This window comes from Lathyrus oleraceus, chromosome 5 (assembly GCF_024323335.1).
Source record: "Lathyrus oleraceus cultivar Zhongwan6 chromosome 5, CAAS_Psat_ZW6_1.0, whole genome shotgun sequence".
Classification (NCBI taxonomy): Eukaryota; Viridiplantae; Streptophyta; class Magnoliopsida; order Fabales; family Fabaceae; genus Lathyrus; species Lathyrus oleraceus.
Window position 1 is genome coordinate 337,782,534 of NC_066583.1, and position 7,832 is coordinate 337,790,365.

The window sequence follows — 7,832 nt, forward strand, 5'->3', positions numbered from 1 at the left end:
AAAAAAAAAAAAAAACAAGAAAAAAGAAAAAAGAAAGAACAATAAGAATGCCTGAACCGAGGAAAAACAGAAAAAGAGGTTCGTGGTTTCTTAGAAAGATTGAACTACCTGTCATGGTTCACATCTCATTTAACAGCCACGTGGGAACCCATTCAAAAGAAAAAAAATCAAACGGTCAGGTGAAATAATGATTGCCAAGGGGCATTGAAGGAATAAAGAATAAGTTGCAGGAACCTCTGATTCCGATGTCTCCTGTGGAAGGAACAATTATCAATTCTGTACTTGACGGCCTTCGAGGGGTCTACGAGGTGAATTGGGTCAGCATGACGAGTCTCGTCGAAGAGAGCATGCAATTTACCTTAGCAAAAAGTTTACCGACTGTGAAACAATACATTCACTGCTCGGGAAAACTTGATGTACTTTGGCATAGGCTGCTCGCCGACTGAGACAGTATATGCTGGTTCATACCACTTTGTAGATATCGAGATGGATCTGATCAGGTAGATTTTTGAAAGAGCCAGCAATGACCGGACGGGTTGCGAAAGGGCCAATGATTTTGATTGAATAGGACATACAGTATACTTCTCAGAAAGCAATCAAGGGGAGTGTATTGTCTGATTACCTCGCCCAGCAACTCGTGGAGGATTATCAACCGATGAAGTTTGAGTTTCCTGATGAGGACATCTCGAGGTGCTCTAATCGAAAGATTGAGAGTGACCGATCCCGGAGGAGGGGCCTGACCCCGAATCCGAACGGATTCTGATGTCTGATGGGGAGGTTAAGGTGAATGAGCTTTCGTTTCCCGGATAAAATTTGGATGCGCCCGCAGTGGTGACTGAGTACGAAGCTTGTAGCCCGGGTACCGAACGTCGGTACGCACGCTTACTGGGGCAACTCCTTTCTCATTGGTATATGGAATGGAGGCTGTATTACCTGTTGAGGTTCAGATTCCCTCTTTGAGAGTCCTGATGGACGTGAAGTTGCAAGAGGCTGAATGGGTAAGGACCCGGTACGAAGAATTAAGCCTGATTGAGGAAAAGAGGCTAGCAGCCATCTGTCATGGGCAGTTGTACCAGCAGAGAATGAAGCGTGCTTTTGACAAGAAGGTGCGACCTCGGGTATATCACGTAGGTGATATGGTACTGAAAAGGATCCTTCCTCCTCAAAACAATCGAAGGGGCAAACGGACGCTCAGTCATGAATCCCTAGCATGGTCAAGAAGGTTTTCTCTGGTGGAGCCTTGTTGTTGACGACCATGGATGGCGAAGATTTTCCATCCCCTGTGAATGCGGACGCAGTTAAAAAATACTTCGTATGAAGAGACCCGCTGGACGAAAAGAATAAAAGAGTCCAGGCAAAAATGGGCATCCCGGCGAACCAAAAACAGAAAAAAGGTTCGGGCAAAAATTAGGGATAAAATGAAAAACTGTACACCCGGCAAGTCGAAAACCTGGGAAGGCGACTTGGGCAAAAAAGGGTATCCCGGTGGACTGAAAACCCGAAAGGGCGGTCCAGGCAAAAGAGGGATTGAAACGAACAACTGCGTCCCGCATGATCGTTTGCGCTTTGGTTAAAGCATCATGGATAATACCCGACAGGGATCGATCATAAGCGTCTTGTTCAGAAGGCAGAAAGAACGGAGAGTCTGAGGACATATGGGGTGTAACCGAGTTGGAACTCGATGAGATCACGGGTTCACATTGCCATTAGGATAGGTTTTTCCTTTTGTGTGCGATTACCTCTTTTCAGGAATTGCTTCCTTTGTATTGCTCATTTGAGCCACATTTTTCTTCAATCAATAAAATGCATATTCAGTCAAATAATTTTGTTTTTGTTTTTCATTACCGCTTTGATTGCAAAAACATCCAATTATTTTTGATAAAGAATCTTTGCATTTTAAGACATACAGGTCCCTTCCAATGCATGTTTATAAGGTTGAGAACTTGAAATCTTATTCGGAAGGATTGAGTGACCCAAGTGTTGAAATCTTGACACGCCTGGGGCACGGTTTTATCTAACGATCTGTTTTGCAGGAACCGTTAGATCTTTTCACTCACTTGCAGGTTGTGATGTGGAAGCTTGTCGACAAAAACAAACCCCCAGGGAGTCCAGACAGGGACGAATGAATGTGAAGGGATGACGAAGAGACGTTGAGACGTACAACGATCCTTGAATGATAATCAAGAAGACTCTTCAAAATCGGAAGATTGGAAAGTCTGTAGAAATTCCCCGCAGAGTCTGACCAGGGACGAGTGCATGAAGGACGGTAGGAAGAGACGACGTTGAGACGTCCGACGACCTTTGAAATTAACCAAGAAGACTCTTCAAAGTCGAAAGATTGAAATTTCTGTATACATCCCAGGAGTACGTTTCCGTTGAGCGCGGAGCGATTTGGAAAACAAGATGATGGAGCAGAAAAGGTCCAGATGAGTCTGGGAGTTCTCAAATTTGGAAAGCTGATACGAGATTTGGGAGGTGGATACCATGGTTCGACGAGTCGGCGGGTGTTTTGTACCAACTTTTCTCATTTCCTCAGCTAAGTCCCCAAGCAGAATCAGAGGACCAACTCCCCAGCAGATCCAAGGTCTGCGTATCCCCAGCTGAGTCAGGGGGGTTATCCTCGGCAGGTTTAAAACGATGTTTCCTCAGCAGCCAAGCCTGAAGGTTGCTATTCCCCGAGTGGAGCGGGTTTCAATGAAATATATCTCCAGCAGTGTCCCTCCTACCAGTGGATTGGACAAGTTTCTGTAACAGACGGATTTTGGCATCCCCAGCTGAGTTGATTCTACCTATGGATTGCATGGGTAATCCCCAGCGGAGTGGCATTCATTTTCCCTAGCAGGGTCAGGATGGTTATCCCCAGCAGGTGTCAAATTGATGCTTCCCCAGTCGCCAGGTCTGGAGGTGGCTGTTTCCCGGCAGAGTATCTGTGAGCATTTCCCCAGTGAAGTCGTCAGGTATCTGTGAGGGTTCTCAAAGTAGAGTCGGGATTGATATCCCCAGCAAGTCAAAGACTGTTGTATCCCCACAGAGTGTTGGTGGTGCGTATCCCCAGCAGTTTCTCGAGAGGATTGGGTGCAAATGAGGTTCTTTCCCCGGCAAGGGTTGCCTTATTCCCAGCAGCAGTGCTTATTCCCCAGCAGGGTGGAGACTGGCGTATTGACGAGTTCCTCAGCAGAGTGTCTCGTGCTCTTCAGAAGAATCCCTTGAGGGGGATACTTTTTATGCATTCATCATGTAGAATAGCATAGCATATTGCATAGAAAAAATAATAAATCGCGTAGCATTTCCATAACTATGGAGCATTACGCAGAAAAAGATCATGCATCATTGTTGCAAGCATAGAGTTAGTTTCATGCCGTGGTTACCGCTTGAAGGTTTGGTTTCATCAAGACGGTGAAGATGGTACTCCGAGGAGTTCAGCATCATGACGTCAGATCAGCAATGTTCCCCAGTAGTGCGATATTGGAGGAAATGTTTCCGTCGGGCAGAGATGGAAATAAAATCAGAGGACGTTACGCGATCAGCGCGATTCAAGCCGTGGTTACCGCTTGAGGAGGTGGTTTTATCAGACAGTGAAGGTGTTACTCCGAGGAGTCTAGCATCATGGTTTTAATCAAGGATATTCCCCAGTAGTACGATACTGGAGGGTAAGTTTCTGTTGAGCAGAAATGGGAATGTTAATCAAGAAAGTTTTGGGGTTCAAGAAAAACAAGAAAGAAGATAATCCCCAGCTAAATGCGAAGTGTTTGTCTGCCAGGGTTGAATAGAGAGCAGTCGGCTCAGGGCTTGTCATCCTCAGCATGGGTCGTTGTGGCATTCCGGCCAGTTTCCGATTTCCAGATCGAAGAAGTTCTCAACCATCAGGACGAAGAACTTGTGGCACTCCGGCCAGTTTCCGATTTCCAGATCGAAGAGGTTCTCAACAGTCAGGACGAAGAACTTGCGGCATTCCGGCCAGTTTCCGATTTCCAGATCGAAGAGGTTCTCAACAGTCAGGACGAAGAACTTGTGGCATTCCGGCCAGTTTCCGATTTCCAGATCGAAGAGGTTCTCAACAGTCAGGACGAAGAACTTGTGGCACTCCGGCCAGTTCCGATTTCCAGATCGAAGAAGCTCACGATGATTAGATTGATGCAGCTTGCGGCAATCCGGCCAGTTTCCCGGTATCCAGACCGAAGTGGTATCCAGACCGAAGTGGTATCCAGACCGGAGTGGTATCCAGACCGAAGAGGTGTTCAGACCAAAGTGGTGTTCAGGCCAAGAAAATGAAAAAAAGCAGAAAATTTCGGGGTTCAAGAAAAGCATAAAAAGAAGATATATAACAATCCCCAGCGGATGTGGTGGTCAAGACATGGTTATCCCTGCGTTACCATTTATTTTGGTATCCGGGTCGACTTTCTCCGTACCAGACGGATTCTTCAGAGATTGTGTTCTTCGCCGATTCCGACAGGCGTTGTTAATTATTTTCCCATCAGAGTGCAAATTGTTCGTCTGTTCTTGGTATTCAATCACTCTTCATCCTGATCATCCGACAGCCGAGGCTATTCGTATCGACAGGTTCACAGTGGATTGAATAGGGGCAGCTGTAACACCTCAAAATTTGCCCTCCTCTCTTGGGACTAGCATAACATATTACATATCATTTTTAGGTCATTAGGCATTGCATATTGCATATCATGTGGTTACATTGTGCAAGTCATACTTCCTAAGTCTTGATCAGAAGATGAGGAAGTCAAAGTGCAAGCTAAGGTTTCATTGGACTGGTCATTGATCATCTGAGGATGTGGGGGTCCAAATTAGGGTTTCATGATTCTTAAAAGATATTGGTCTTCATCTTGATTACAATGATTCATCATCATCATCATGGTTTGATTTCATCAAGTGTTGAAGCAGGATTCCTTGAGATTAGGGTTTTGACCACTGGTCAACCCTAATCAGTTGCATTGGGCCAATCAGGGCATGATCAGGAGATGGGGTTTACAATGGAGATGAGGATCTTTCTATAATTGTATGGAGATTATTGAGGCTAGGGTTTCATCCTTGAGCCATTTCATCAGGAGATTGGAGCTCAGATGGATCTATGCATGGCCAAATTCATCTATCAGCTGAAAAAGTCAACTGTGGTCAACTGTACATGATCTGATGGATTTGGAGGTGAAAATGAGTTGGATACACTTCATTCATGTTGGAACAAGTGATATTTGACATGTCAAAGCTCAAGAATGGAGAAAATCAAGTCAGACAAAAACTGCCAAAAATAGAAAGTGACTTGTAATAGAAGTTTCCAAAAATGGAAAGTTTTTTACCTCAAAATTACATGTCCAAGGAAGCTTCAAATGAAAATTTGTTCAACATGAAAGTTGTAGATCTTGTTCTCACCATTCCAAAAGGTCCAAGAACTTGAAAATCCCATGTATGGTTGGCAAGTTATGGTCCAGTGAATTTCAAAAATGACCCATAATCAGAGGGGCATAACTTCCACATGGAGTGTCCAAATTGAGTGATCTTTTTATGCACAAACTCCATTTGACATGTACTTTCATGGTGCATAATTGGATTTTATCAAAAGTGGTCAATGCAAAAAGTCAAATTTCAACTGTGCAGTTAAAAGAACCAGGGGCAAAATTGTCCAACCTGAGAAATAATGGGAATTTTTGAATGGGGATTTTTGCAACACTTCACAAATGACATTTGAAACTTGTTGGAATACTCATAACATGCCAAGGCTTCATGGTTTGAGAATTGACTTTTGAAATGAACTTGGAAAAATGAACAAAGTGCCATCACATGTGGAAAATGCAAAATACTCATCCAATGAACATGAAACAAGTGGCAACAGCTCATGACAGGTGTTTAGGGTTTGTATGAGGTGGCAGTGAGCTGTCATGAGCTGGCACATGCAATTACCATTTTGCCCTTTGTGTGAAAATGACACATTTCAATAATCATTTGCATTTTGCTAATTAGAGTGATTAAGCATTGATTAAGTTGGAATATATATTGTTAATCCTAACTAATCCATAAGAGAAAATCACAATTCCCAAAATCACATCAAAATTCTCCAAATTCATCAAGTTTCTCTCAAGAACAAAAAACCAAAAATCCAAAGAACTTTCTCAATTCTTGATCAAACTCGAAGATTCTTTTTATGTTGATCTCTATTCATCATCATCTGCAACTGTTTTGGCAAATTGGATTGAGAGGAGCCTTGGATCGTGACTGTCCATACAAGGTCCATCAATGGTGAATCAAGCTTTTGTGCGTTAGAAGCAACCTCCATCGAACCTGAGCATCGTATTCAATTTCTTGCAGCTTCTAGTCCATCTGTTTTGTGACAAAGAGAGCAAAGGACCTTCGAATCAACACTGTCTTCAAAATTAAGGTCAGAATTCGAGTTTCATGTTTTTTTAATTGGTCATATGCGTTGTATAGCTTGTTTGATGTAGAGTTCAATGATGTGAGTGGTTTGTAAAACGGATAAACATAGAGGAAGTTATGTTGAATTTTAGGTAGGATGCAAAAACCTAAAACGCTCGATCCAGAGAATTTAGGAAGAATTAGGAGAAATCATTGTGATATCTGAGATCCTGAGAGTGAGACGGTTCCAACCATATGCGGTTTGTGGATTTTGATGATGGTTCGTTGTTCTTCATGTTCTTGAGTTTCTGGAAAACGCGTGAGGAAGAGAGTGAAATTCTGGAAAATAATGGAGTTTGATCCGTTTTTCGGTTTGAATTTTTAAGTTCGCTGTTTACCGCGCCAGGCTGATGGTAATTACAAGTATGCCATTAATGAACCTAATTAATTATAATATATTCAAATAATTATTAAAAAATTCACCAACACCTTAAAAAATTCATAAAAAATTATTTAAAAGTCAGAAAAATATGAGGATTTTTTCTATGGTTTCCAAATTCCCTGTAGAATTTTATGGACATATTTTTTGAAATTGTGCATGGTAAAAATTAGGTTTGACCTAGGGTTGTTTGACATGTATGTATTTTTGACACATTTTGCCACTTCCATTGTGAAATCCTCATGCTCTAAAAGAAATTCTTGAAAATTTTTGTGATGATTGTAGACATGCCAATGGTGATTTACATGTAAATTTTGTGAATTTTGGATACCTGGTGATTGAGTTATGAATTTTTGTATCTAGGTGTGACAATTTGTGTCACACCTAGCTAGGTCAACTTTCTGGATTTATTTTCATGACTTAGAGATGTTGAAATGAATTGAAATTTTGCATGGATGTTGATGAATATGTTGAGATGCTATGTGAATTTTTCTGGATTTTTATATGGCATTTTCAATTTGATTGATATTTTTCATCTCTGTTGGTCAATTATGCAAGTTCATATGACACATGTTTGTAAATTTAATGTGAAATCCTCATATGGTTTTAGATGAACATGAAATTTGGTATGCTGGTTATAGACACCTGATAGGACATGATGCTTTTGGTCCCATTCATTTCTTTATTATTTTCATTGACTTATGGATTTTTGAAGTGAATGCATGTGTTGATGTTGTGATTTGGCTCATATAATTGTGTCTGTTTTTCTTGATTTTCATTGACATAGTTCCTTTTGTCCAATTGAGCTAAAATTTGACATGCTAGACCTTGAATATGTCCTGTTTAGGTGTAAATTATTTGAGGATTTTTGGAATTGTTTTGATATGGAATTGAATGCAATAGTTCTGTTTGGATGTTTGGTGTTATGTTTGACCTAGTTTGATTTGTTTTGTGCATAGAATGAATATGGTGAATGATATAAACATGGGATCAATTGCCTTGGCTTTCTATTTGTGTTAATTTGAGTTTGGTT